This window comes from Python bivittatus, unplaced genomic scaffold (genome assembly GCF_059951505.1).
Source record: "Python bivittatus isolate LINGU-HERP-01145 unplaced genomic scaffold, Pbiv_v1 ctg000480_np1212, whole genome shotgun sequence".
In the NCBI taxonomy this organism is placed as follows: domain Eukaryota; kingdom Metazoa; phylum Chordata; class Lepidosauria; order Squamata; family Pythonidae; genus Python; species Python bivittatus.
The window spans coordinates 92482705-92497397 of record NW_028277075.1 but is presented as its reverse complement, the minus strand read 5'-3'; positions in this window follow the sequence as shown (position 1 = coordinate 92497397).

Sequence of the window (14693 nt, the reverse complement as noted above, 5' to 3'; positions counted from 1 at the left end):
ATGTGTTTGCAGCATTTCCACTGCAACTGATGAGAAGCCTTTCAGGGCATTGAAATTGCAGTGTTAGTGAGCTACTTATTTTAATGAATAAGAAGCCTACAGACTCTTAGATCATTTGGTTTTGTGTTTTTATTTACAACTGTATGAATGTTGGCATAAATCTGTTCTGAAGTGCATGGAAAATTTAGAAAGATTATTAATCACACATTGGGGTGTAGTAACAGAGGTTCTGGGCTTGGGAAAAGGGCAATAGATTTAATACCACATATTTCCTGTAATACTGTTTCACTACAGAAGGAAAACAAATGTCTCTCACACTCCACGATTTCACAGATTTAAAGAAAGAATGTCCTTCTGTCTGTTAAATGCCTTAATTCTTATGCTATGGACCAGATTGCTGGACATTCTCTTCCTTTGCTCTGTAACACTTTGTTTTGCTTTGATTTTCACATGAGAAGGGATGTGTTCATTTATTAAAAATGTCTTGTATCATCAGTAGTCCAAAGTAAATCACTAAATTCAGCTTATGAAATGCCATACTTATCATATATGGTGTATGTACATGCCTAGGCTCCATGTGTATCTCCTTTTTTCTATGGGTGAAAGGACATACAAGCTTGAAGAAGGAAATGCCATCAATGGGTCAGTTGGCTTCATGAATCAAGCCATAGCTGTGCTTTAATTTTATATCTATACAAGGCTTCTTGTATAGATATACTTCTACATTATGAACTTATTATAAGGAGTTATTTGTAGGAGAAGGAGGAGTTATTTGTAGGAGAACAGTACTAAGGAAGAAGGAGGAGTTATTTGTAGGAGAACAGTACTAATTGTTTTTCCTATGTTGCTCTTACTGAGATTTTTTCAGTTGTTCTGAGGGAGAAGAAGAAGAAAGGAAGTTCCTGGGCATGCACATAGAAGCAATCACTCACTAGCATAGCAGATGCTCCATTTGTAGCCCTAAAGAGCTAAATTCAAACCATAGCACAAAAACAATATTAGAGAAGTTTGTTAAATCCATGGATTAAATTAAATTAAAATTAAATTAAATTAAATTAAACCCATGGATTTATCTAACCTAATTCATGTTTACTAAACTGCCATGCTTATTAGGACATAGTTACCTTTTCTTTCTACACTGTAAGGGATTTTACACGCCTTTCTTATTGCATACAAACATGTTTGTACTGTAGTAGGGAAAGTTCTTTATTCAAATGATTTTACTGTTTTGTATTTTTTAAAAATTAAACTGTAGGATAATATTGATACTTGACAGAGCAAATTTGTGACAGAGTGCATGGAAAACCTAATGGCAATTTAGTCTAAGCTGAACAGCATTCCTATTAAGTAAGAGCTGGGGATAAATCTGCTGAGATACTTCAGTGGGCCACTGCCAAAGAGATAATATTGTCTTAGATAGGCTAATGGGCTGAGTTGGTGCATATGTGGGAAAAGCAGATCTAAGATCTAATTACACATTTCATTTAATTCCGTCTCTTCAATAGGCATGGCTGGGCTGAAAGGCCAGGGGTGCTTAATTCTCTTACTTCAAAATTGAACAGTCTGGGTGCTAAATTTTTCTTCTTCATAATTTCTCCTAAAATGGGAGGAGAAAAGGGGAGTTGGCTGCATTATGTTGCAGAATCTTTTGTTCTCATCTTCTCTGTACTTCATGAGGGTGGAAGGACTTGTGTTTAGGAAGACAGATTGTAAGCATACACAGCCACAGTTTACCCAGGAATTCTGGCATACGTGATTTCATTTATTTAATGGTTCACATTTCCAGAGGAGTTGATGAACGTTAAACGCACATGCAGCTAGTAAAGCTCTATTGCCAGAGTTTGACTTGATATGATATGAAAAATTGTAAAGTGGCAATGTACGGTTCTTTCTTTCTTTCTTTCTTTCTTTCTTTCTTTCTTTCTTTCTTTCTTTCTTTCTTTCTTTCTTTCTTTCTTCCTTCCTTCCTTCCTTCCTTCCTTCCTTCCTTCCTTCCTTCCTTCCTTCCTTCCTTCCTTCCTTCCTTCCTCCCTCCCTCCTTCTTTCTTTCTTTCTTTCTTTCTTTCTTTCTTTCTTTCTTTCTTTCTTTCTTCTATCTATCTATCTATCTATCTATCTATCTATCTATCTATCTAATATATCTTATCTATCTTTCATATTTATATAGTCACCCTTCTCACATAAAAGTGAGTTAAAACTCTTTATGATCCTTGGCTAGCCCTATGAGTATTAGCATAAATCAGCCTTCCTCAGTCCATTGCCTCAGATGCATTGGACTACCGCACCCATAATTCCCAGTTAGTCCATCATGTGCTGCCTGGGAATTAAGGGAGTTGTCAACCGATACATCTGAAAGGCCCCATGTTTGAGAGTGCTGACATTAAGTTATGCATGCAGCACTGTGCTTTCATTGATGAAAGGGGTAGAAAGACCACATTTATCAGTAACATAACATGGCCATAACATAACATGTTCAAATGAGCAAACAAACATGAGTTTTGACATCATAAATTTATTGGAACGAAAGCTTGTAAGATTCTTTTTTTTTTTAATCCATTCAATCATGTCCAATTCTCAGAGACTGCCTAAACAAGTTCCTGCAGTTTTCGTGGCAAGGTTTTTCAGAAGTGGTTTGCCCTTGCCTCCTTCCTAGGGCTGACAGAAAGTGACTGGCCCAGGGTCACCCAGCTGGCTTTGTCCCTGCGGGGACTAGAACTCCTGGTTTCTAGGTTGATGCCTTAACCACTACACCAAACTGGCTCTCAAGATTCTAATATTTATGTAATATTTGAGAAATACATATTTTTAATTGGGTTATTAGGACGTTGACTTTAGGAAAAAGGGTGTCAAAACAGATTAGATGCCATAGCTCAAGCACCTAAAAAAAATGACAGGATCTGACTTTACATCATTCAAAAGGCTAAATTGGCATAAGAAATTAGTTTCTTGTATTATCTGTACATTCTTATAACTTGCAATTAAATCAACTATTATGGTAAATCATTGGCTATTGATCTTTATATAGCACTCATCCTCAAATACATTTTTTAAAGGCTTGATTTATAAATTAAGATTAAAAGCAATGTGAACTAGAACAGTAACTATTTTTACATTTTTTATTATTTCCTCACAAGTGTGGCATCCTTTGGGGGGAATTCTCATGTAAAGACTGGTCTTTGCTTACAGCATAAAGTGCCATATCAAATGCATTGTGTACTGTATGTGAATAGATATCACTGCTTCACCTTCATGGTTAATGATTTTCCTGCCATCTGGGAAAGATACACCATTCACATTCCCTCTTAATTTGCTTTTAAAAAAGAATTTTGCATATGCCTGCACTAGTAACAATTTCCAACCATAATATGTGGTGGAGGTAGAGGACATCCTAGGTTCAAGAACTTTGAGTGAATTTATAGGAAGGGAACCTCTTTCAGCCTGCCATAAGGTTTTACGGATCATCCTCAGGGAGGAGTTATTATATGATGTGTCAATACAGAACAGCTTTTCCATTTCCTCCTCTCCCTATCACTATTAATTTGAGTTCAATTCTATAGCCTTCTAAACATTTTCCATGTTTTTTAGCTATATTGCCATACCACACATTGAATTCAAATCTTATACTAAGCCATAAATTGTGTAATCATGGTTTATTAAATAATCCATAATTACTTGTTTGCATAATTCAGTAATTATGGTTTAAAATGTGCAGTGCCTTTGTTCACAGAATGTAGTATCCCAATGCCAAGCAAGTCATATTGTGAGTTAACATGAGGTATGAACTCAGCCATTGTTTTCTCCCAAAATATGGAATGGAAATTGCAACTCTCAAGTTTCCAGGTATAATATCCCAATTAATCTGAGTCTACAGTGAGGACTGTTGTGGGTTGGGAAAAGAACACATGCCATTTGCATGAATGATTTGCACTTGGACACCATGATTCAAGCACTGTTTCAGGCTTCAGTAAATAAGATTGTTGATATTTTATCAATATATTTTTAAATGATTTAGCTGTTTTCTGCTAAATTCATTTTATTCCTCAATGCAATATATGTATTATATATCTATATATCTATATATTCTTTATATATATTTATTTAATCTTTAGTAAATATATATATATATTTACTAAAGATTAAAAGTGATGTTTATGATTCATTATTTAACATTATGGTGGACTTAGAAGCAATGATTCTTAGAGGAAACTCTAAATCTTAGGAACAGAAATGGAAGTGAAATGGATCTATACAACTCCCTCATTTTTTTCTTAGGACCCCTACAGTATGTAAGTGTTTTAATCCACTTGCCCAGGTACTGACTGTTCCCAATGCTCTTTTCTATCCCGATTTTTACCAAATAAATTGTGAGGGTACAAAACAGTTTCCTTGCATTAGTGCTGAGGCAAAATATGTAGGCTGGGAATAGAAGTGATTTTTTTCTTCACATTCCTTAGTTGCATGGTTTGGTTCATCCTTTTTATACTGCTACCAGTGAAGCCATATCATATCATATGATGTGAAAGAAGATAGTTCACAAACATGAGAGTTTATTGTAAAGATAAATTTATTACATTTTTTTTTTAATTTGGGGGAGGCTGTTGTTACAAATGAATCATTTGGAATAGACCTTGCTATAGCTGTGCATGCTACAGTAGTGGAAAAGTGAACCTTTTTTCCCCTACTGAAGTTCCTTTCTACCATCTCATAAAAACCATTCAACTTGACAAGGATGGTGAATAGATAGTGTATACTGAAATGGATACTGGTTCGTGGTGCTTGCTTACCGTTCAGACTATTTTGCAGAGCTTCTCAGAAAGAACAGAAGATTTATTCATGGCACTTTGCTTTTACAGAGAAAGAATCCTTTTAATAAGAAATCATTTCTTTTCCCTTCTCAAAGCTTTCAAGTGTGTCAGCATGTCTCTGTGTGTGCATGTGTGTGTGCAGACCCACACACACATCAGTGCTGGTATATACAAAGCAACCAATGCCGGGGAAGTGTTTCTGTTAATTTTCAGTCCCTCACAAGCCCTTTCTGTGTGGTAGAGCTTAATAGCTTTCTGAGAGAACTGAAGTCTCATTCTGCACCTCCATGAATTTAAATCCAGGTCACAGAGAAGGCAAATAGCAAATGACACATTTACCATGCCACCCAGCTGCCTCTACTAATACAACAAGAATGCTTCTGGAATAGAGACAGCATGCTGATACGAAGCTATATGCATTTCACTTTGTTTTCAAGAGACATGCAAAATGCTGCTTATCACACTGTAGTAGCTATTTTGCTATTTTGCAAGCCCCCCCCCCTTTCCTGAACAGTTCAATTATCTGCAAAACATGTCAGTGTACCCTGAGCATTCCATAAAATAGCTGTCCTTCAATAGTCCCAATCATAAAGCCACGTTCAAAGACACTGCTGCTGGGAAGGCAGCCAAACCATCATTTCCAGACCCATGCAGTGAGAAAGGATGTAGTCCAATAGAAGATGATATCTGTAGCTCAGGGTTGAACTGTGGAGTCCTTGGTGTTCTCTGAGTTTCATTACCCAACTAGGTAACATCATCAGTACCTTAATCAAGGAGCTACCAAGGAGAAAACTACACCCCCACCAACAATGGCAAGGCAAGCAACTATATATATACAGGGAGAAATTCCCACACTCACCAGCACTGATGATGCTACCTAATCAGGTAATGAAACATCTGCAAGCAAACAATGAAGCTCAGAGAGCACCAAGGACTCCAAAGGATATAATACCAGTAATGGAGTTTCTCCTTCTCTTGACTCCAGCATTTTCCTTCCACACATTGTATTTTTAAAAAGAGCTGCATCGGTTGTGTTCTTTCCTTCTCCTTTGAAAATCAGGAATGAGCCTGGTTTTTGCAATTTGGTAGTTACATGTACAGATGTTGGTTGCCCAGGCTCTAGAAACTGCAGAGGGGGGAATAAAGGGGGACAGGGGTGGGGACTACCCATTGCCTAAATGACAAAACAGTTTTCTGACAAAAGAATTAAAGGGAGAAAATAGAAAAAGGTAACACAGAACTTCTGAAAAAGATTGGGCTTTTGTTTAATATTTCATCAGTGTCCTCATAACACTTAGCTGATGCGCAAAAACAGAAGAAATATGTCTTTTTGTGGACACTGTAATTGGCTTCAGAAGCCTTCCTCCAAATACATCTTCCAGATGAAAGGACGTAGGACAAAGGACAACCAGAGAATGGATCTTGCAGTGGGGCTTCCTGACTATACAGTAGAAGGCTTTCTCAAGAGAGCTTTATTTGCTCTTTACGTCCCATTGTCTTTGATTTAATCATTATTTTTCTCATCATTAGTTTTACTTTTGCTTTGTTCTGTTATAGATACTCTGCATTAATGTATTAACCTTTTCTGAAAACTTCCCAGGAAACTGGTTATTAAATATCTATACAGCTACAGTTATATCTATCTAACTATAAAAATTGAAAAGAAGACTAGTGGGGAATTCCTAAAGTGTAAGTTCTGTTTTGGAACCGATGTCAGATAATTCAGTTTTTTCAAAAACTGTGGCAATTGAGACATTCCAAAACATTCTTAGGAAACTCTTCACAAGCTGTTTCTTTTTCTATTTATCAGACTGAAAAAAGAGGAATGTATATAGCGTCATCTTTGAAAAAATCGGAAGATTTCATTAGAATCTTTTGTGAAACAGCATAAAAGGCTTTTATGTAGGCAGTATTAAAGTAGCTTATAAATTTATATTTGACTATTCAAATACGATCATTTCTGTTACATTCTCTGCAACAGAATGAGATAGGATATTTCTTGACATTATGCTCAGTATAAAAATGTTTTTTTGGAGATTTTTTGGTGATAGCCATGATACATTCCTGATGTTGTTTAGTTCATATATTACCCCAACACTTCACAAAACATTGAAAGAAGTGGAAGTTGCAGTTACTTTAAGAGTTGTCTTAACTTTAATGAGTCAGCTCCTTAAAGCAGTGGAATGTTTTTTTCAGCCTGGTACAGAAGAATCACCACAGATATTCTTGATTTAACAAATACAAGGAGCTGCCCTGCTTGTATTGAAATTTAAAACACTCACGAACCATTTTTGGAACATGTGCAGCTATACTATTTTGAGAGAAAAGGCAATTCAATCTTGTCCTACTTGTCTTACCATAATGGTCGCATCAATAGGATCTCAATTTCTCTCTTCATTCTTACGTTTTTGTCTCTCTTTTCTAAAAGACAGAAATTTCTATTCTGGGTTGGGTTGGTCTGATAGCAGTTCTGCTGGATGCATGAGGATAATGGCCTAAATATTAAAAGGATCCCCAAAACAGCAAACTATCATGTTCTGCCATGTGTTGATAACAATCTGAAATGCTCTTTAAGAGAACTCATGTTTGTAGACAGGGAATTATATAAATTACAACTTAGCTTTGGCAACTATTTAATCAAAAATGACCAAGTTTCATAACAAATTGCTTCTTTCATTTGCTATTCACATCTCTGATTTCTAATAAATATTTCTTGTTGTAGCAATATGGCGTAGTGGAAAATTTGACTGACTGGAATCTAACTCCAAAAGGCACTATGTTGTTGGACCTGTTAATTAATTGTATTTTATTAGGTACTGAGTACATGTCACTCACTGGATGATATATAGAGATATATGTTTAATCCCACTGATTTCAGTGGGAGTTAGAATTCATTGCAAGTCACAGGTTTCACAATGTGGTTCTGCGGCTCAGTATATATTCATATATTCATAGTGGCATGAATGTGCAGGCAGCTGAATTTTGTATGACCATCCAATTTCTAGTGCCTACAACATACTTTGGTGTGAGGAATAAATATATGTTAAGGATAGGCACCTGGCATAACAGATAAGGATTACAGCAGCAAGATATTATTTGGATTAATTATTTGTTTAGGATGATAGGAATATCACAGTTGTGCCTATAAAATGACAATGTTTATGTTTATTTATCTTCATTTTTATGTCATCGCACTCCATTTGTGCTGAAGTGATGACCAAAAAACAACAACAACAAAAAACCTCCAATAAAATAATCTCTTCTTACCTTGGCAAAACTAAAGAAATAGGTAAATCTTACTTTTTGGACTGGTACGTACACAGCTGGAAAGAGATTCCCATTCTGAATGGCTTCTTTACCAGTCCACACAGAGGTCTTCATTAAGAGGCTGAGAAAGTTTCTGCTTTAGCAGGCTAAGAGATAAAATGGTTTCTGAAAGTGAAAATAATCCAGTCATTGAGATTAATGTCAGCCTCTCAATAGGCAATTGCTCCTGAAAGCAGGATTCTCACAGACGCTTCTTTAACCAGATTTATTGAAAGGGAAGAAGAAGAATGAAAACAAGTGTATTGAACAGTTTCACTTTTCAGAAGCTATTTTAATTCCCAGTAAATGATGCTTAGTTTGGAGAGCTTTTTGGATGCTTGGAAGGGTTCTCCCAGATTTCCTTTCCAGCAATAATTTTAGTTGGCTTTGGGGAAGTAAGGTTTGCCTGTTTTCTGTTAGGTATCATGACAATACTGACTCATACTCTCCTAAAGCCAGCTCTTGAATGGATGCTACTGTTTGCTACCAGTAATATTACCCAGGGACACCAGGAAATCATACCAAAACCCCCACACCTCTTTTTAGAAATCATTTTGAAAAAAGATGCTCATTTTCCACCATGTTAACTGATCTATGTCCTGGCTCCATGAAAGATCAGGCTGTATGGCTTAGTGGTTCTATGTGTATATCATGAACATTGATAAGATAATTGAATTTGCTTGAATGATAAGTACAAATATATACCCCATCTCAATTGATCATCAGTTCCAAAGTAAGATGAAATACTGAGGTGTTTTCAAGTAAAATTAGATTGAGGATTACCTGATGAAAGAAAAGGCTGAAAAAGGGACTTTTTGAGAACATACAGTTAACTTGTTAGGGAAGAGGAATAAAGTTTGATTTCTGTGGAATTCATTCACTCTGACCTCCCACACACCCACAAATAGTGCACCCTGGGGAACCTATTTCTCATTTTGGTATCATCCATCTTTGTTTTACTTAGTCATATGCTCAATATACAGACCCAATGGTATGATTAGATTGCTTCCATCTCCGTGAAAAGATGTGGAGGAATCAATAAAAAGGATGAAATTATTTCAAATTTCAGGCTCCAAAAGATTGAATATTTAGCAAAAAAAAAAAAAAAGGCCCAAACAAAGCTTTAAAACCTCTCTTTACCATGGCCTGACCAATATTGACATTTCTCTCTCAGTGTGATTCTCATAGGCCCCATTCCCAAGCAGGTTTTGTTGCTAGCCACAGCTAGCATATTAAAAGAGTTGCAGTTCTGAAGTGCCTGGTTACTATCAATCTTTTGCTCACACTTTTCTTCTTCTTCTTCTTCTTCTTCTTCTTCTTCTTCTTCTTCTTCTTCTTCTTCTTCTTCTTCTTCTTCTTCTTCTTCTTCTTCTTCTTCTTCTTCTTCTTCTTCTTCTTCTTCTTCTTCTTCTTCTTCTTCTTCTTCTTCGCATAGTGCCAAACCCTATGCTTAAGAAAACCAACTGGCAAATGTATTGTTATTAATTTGCAGGGCTTATGCAACTCTGAGTGGTGAATTACAAATCTACAATCTGAGTTAACAACGAACAACTTAAATATTGTACAATATCAATAAGAACATCAAAATAAAAATTAAAATGATAACTGATAATACAACCATACATAATAGTATGTAACAATAGTTACAATAGTCCCAGTCGAGCAGCAGATGCATCTCTGAAACAGATCTAAATTCAACAATTTGAGATTGAAAAGCAAACGGCTTTTAAGAGTAGGTGGTTAAGTTTTCGAGAATTTTCTAGGTGATCTGAAAGAGTCAGATGCTGGATGCAGCTAGTGAAAATTCATCAGTCTGGATATTATTTATAGGGGCAATTGAAAATTTTGATCTCCTACTTTCTAAGTAGCATTTAACCTTTCTCCGGATTTGCCCCATTTCTTTTTCACCTGGCTTTTGGGACTTGGGTTAGCTGAAACATTAGAAGAAAGTCTGGAGAAGGTCTAACAGAGACATAGGGACCTCAAAATAGGGGGCCAAATACCCAGCAGTGATTATACATCCTGGCTGCTGGAGAGGCCGAATGTTCACAGCAACCAACATTTTGTTTGTTTTGACTCATAGCAGCTGATGTTTCAATGGTAACACAACAGAGAGAAAAGGTAACAGAGAGCCAGTCTGATGTAGTGGTTAAGGTATTGGCCTAGAAATCAGGAGACAGTGAGTTCTAGTCCCACCTTAGGCATGAAAGCCAACTGAGTGACTTTGGGGCAGTCACTCTTTCTCAGCCCAACTCACCTCACAGGGTTGTCATTGTGGGGAAAATAAGAGGAAGAAGGAGTATTAGGTATGTTTGCTGCCTTGAGTTATTTATAAAAATAATGAAGGCGGGATACAAAAATCTAAAAAAAAATAAATGCAGTTTTCTTTTCCATAGACCCTGGCCCTTAGAAGGTCCTATCTCCTTTTCCTTTCAGAGTGCTAAGGCTTGCTGCCCTCCCATCTCCCAATCACATCAGACAAGGCTTTGATTAGAAATATGGAGCTGGGGGGAGGGAGAAAAAGAAAGAGAGGGGGGCTACATGAATGAATATATATATATATAGTTTTGCTTTTCCCTCTCAAATCCCTTAAGTATGTATCTTTATCTTTATCTTTTTCTTTTTTTTTGCTTCCATGTTTTATTTGACCAATAAAAAAAGACATGTTAAAAAAAACAAAAATTTCAATAGATTTTTAGATTACACCCTTTTCAACAAAAAATAATATAACCGCATTGCATTTAAGTTGTGAAATTGATGCTGTATTACATACATTGTTCCATTTTGGTAAGAAGCAATTACATGCATTGACTCAACTTTGAGATTTAATATTTGCAGATGTTTATAATTATTTGAAGTTATCTTTCTCACACAGAAGTTGACTTATAGCCAAAAGACTTACTGTTCAGCATCAGAAAGACAAACGTATGTCTCCAGCTATTCAGTGGTTTGTAGAATTGATTAATATGCATCAGTTATGGATGACTAATGAATCATGGTTTCAAGTTATTGATATACAGTATGTATGTCTGCAAATACACATTTTATATGCTTTTGTTACTTTTTTAGCTTCCCCCTTTTATAATTTTGTGTATTACTTTTCTTTGTTTTTTGTATTTAGTATATATGTATTTTGTATTTTTGTATTTAGTATGTATGTAAGCATGAATAAATAAGTAAAAAGGGGGAAAAAAAGATAAGAGTTTAGCACCCAAAGACCCTTGCTTTCTACTGGTATCCTATCTGAGCGCTTAGAGATTACTTCCTTAGGGTTCACTATTAGGTTCAATTTCTAATCATCAATCAATCAATCAGAGATACACAGTTCTGTGGTGAGAGAGGCAGATGTGTCTCATTTTCTCTCTCAATATGTGAAGAAAGGAGTTGAACTCGTATGAATTAACCTTAGGGGAGCAGAGATTCCCTTCCAGAAGGCCAGAAGGTCCTCTTTTAATGCCAATGGATCCATGAGATGTGCAGGGAGGATAATTTGGCTACTGAATGTATGCAGTTCCTCATCACTGCTATGCAACACTGTGGGTTTGTCATTTTTACAGCTCCCTTCCTCTAATAGTCTCATATACTTGTGATCAGACTACAAAAAGGCAGATTCCAGTTTTTGAGTAGTTTGGACTAGTGCCACCACTTGCTTAGCATCATCATCATCATCATCATCATCATCATCATCATTTACCCTACTTCATGCAAGAGTCAAAATTTGACTTTCAAGCAGGTGACATGTGTGTACTATATCAATAAACCTCATTAATAAATTGTGGGTTAGGGCTGCACACAGGACTGGAGAAACAGCACCTTCCATTTGACATGTTAGAAAAGCTATGTCTTTCACAAGGCTCACATGGTTGATTTAGAAGCTGTCGCCATCTGTGCTGGTTTGACTGTTAGCCAGATTAAGAAAATCCTGTCTGGGCTGAGATGCTCGAGTAGCAGCTTGCAAGGTATTCAGTCCTCCCCTTGGACAACTCTCCTGCTGCTGTGACCTCCCAACGTTCTGCTCAACGAAAGCAATTGTCAGTATGTTATTTGAGTCATTTGTGAGTCAAGGATGAGATCCTTCTGGTGACTAAAAAATGGTAAAACCAGGCATCACAGGACTTAAAAAGGAAAGAAAAAGCACAGAAAAATGTAGGAGCCTAAAGGAAAGAAAAAAAGTGTCTGTCTGTCTGCTCAGTTTTGAACTAGCAAGAATGACAGCCACAGTGTGACCACAGAAGTCATGGTAAAAAGTAGCTTTAAACGGTATTAGAGCTCCACTCTTACAGCCCTAGAGGTTTCCAACTCACAGAAACCACTAACGTATATGTGAAGACTCCTTGTGCAGATGGTCACACTGTAAGTAGGAAGACCATCTCTCAGAATATATTGCCAAGAAAGCTGTGGGTATCCTCGGTTCCAGCCGTTTGTTGGGTTCTTTTAAAATAGGGATGTCTAATGTGATCAGGGTTTGAAGGATGACAATGAAAATTATTCTATATATAACCTGAAGACAGATTCAACAGGATGAATAAACATGTCCATTACCTCCCTATTTTACCATGCTGAGATGAAAATCCAGAATTATATAATTGTAAGAATTATATAATTATACTAACAATTGGTATGATTAGTATCACGGTCTTTTTTTTTTTTTTTACATTTTTCAATTTCTGAGGAAAGCTAAATGAGATAACGTGCTAAAAAAAACCTTTACAAAGTAGCACAACAAGAGCTAAGAATATCAACTTTCCTTTCTACGTGCTCATGGGGGGTGTGTGTGTGCTTCGGATTAGGGCCAGATAAACAGTAACATTGTAGATTTTTTTTTAAACGGGCTAGGTTTGCCAGGGAGCTAAGTTAATAATGTCAGTGACAGTACTTATTAAAGATAGCAATAGAGTAGACAAAATGCAATAGGTTTATATACAACCTGAAGTCAACTTTGTACACGGCAAATATTTAACCACAAAGAACTGAAGACTGGTTTCATGAAATTCTAATTGTTCTCTAATAATTGTGTTTTGGTAGGTGCAGATTTATAAATCCCAATATCGAAATGATGCTAGGATATTTTCACAACCATTTGGAATGGCATCCATTGTTGTACAAGACAGCGTTCACTTCCGCAGTGTACTTCTTTTTCCCCTTCTTTCCTCAGCATCCCCATTTCTGATTTCAAGCAAACTGGGAGGGGACACAGGAGGAAGTCAGAATCTGTGCCATTTGCCGTTTTTGTTCACTGTCAGATGGTCACTACTCAATTTTATCCTTCACATTTCTCTGTCTGTAGCCAACATATTAACATTTTTTCTACAATGCTCCATCTATTCTGATATATTTTGTTCAGTAGCTGGTACCTTATATTACAAAGATGTTTTTTTCTGAAACCTGGAATGTGTATAATACAGTATTTTCTGTTTTCTCTGGAACATTCTGTCCTGTAGAAAGCTAACCAAACTATACGCTCATTTTTTTATTTTCTGGATGATCTAACTGATAAATTGTCTAATTCTTAGCAAAAGTGTGTTTGGTGTTAAGTACAGTGGTTATTAAAACACACTAAAAGCCTTCTTCTCTGTGTCAAAGAAAAAACAATAATGAGGGTTTATATTTAAAAAAATGTCCATCCGAATAATGTGTGAAATTGCATAAATCTTTGACAGTGGGTGTCACTCATCTTACTTTTAGACAATCACATCTTTGTAAAAGAACAATCTGGCAATGGCTCTGTAATTACAATGCAAGAATAATCTCTAATGTGGAAGAATAGACATTTCTAACAAGCATAATTTTATGTAAATTCTGCTGTCATATACACATTTTTTGTACTCTCAAGCCCACAGATGCCATCCATACCCATAGGATATAATTAAATCTTTTTTCCTAGTAGTAAAACAAAAATAAACTTGAAAGTATAGTTAGTACAAAAGAAAACAATCATATTAACCAGTGCAATTAATGATAAGATATACCTTGAAAGGTGCTGGCTGGGAGCCAAAGGAACTGGCTGTCAGCCCTATAAGGTAGACCAGACTAAAAAACCAAAGCCATATAGGTCAGGACTACTTTGATTGAAACAGCTATAACAACAGAATCTTGCAAATCTGAACGTGCTTCACCCCCACACCTCTGTTTATCTTTGTGTAAACTAAGGTTGGGCCTGTCTGAAACACTTTCTCAAGTTCATTTCTCGGAATGGGCTCAAGCCCCTCTTATATCACTGTTGCCTTGGTAGTGGCTGTTCCTCCTGTCCTTCAAGGCCATTCCCTCTTTCCTCTATATTGGCTCATTATCTTTACCCGAAATGATTTAGCATATAGCCCTAGTTCAGATGGAATGCAAGGGACTCTGAAATGTCAGAAAAGAAGAGACATGTGAATGTTCTACGTCAGTGATAAGACTAACAATGTCAGTTAACGCACCTTTAGGTTTGTTATAAATATTATTAATTGATTTCTATCTCTCTGTTTCTGATGTGTGATATTTTTGAAGGAAAAAGATGCTTTGGAATGTTCATGGGCGCTCCATCTACAGCACCCAAAAGCTGCTGTTTCTTTTCCTTGGGTTGCATACCTCTCTGCAGCT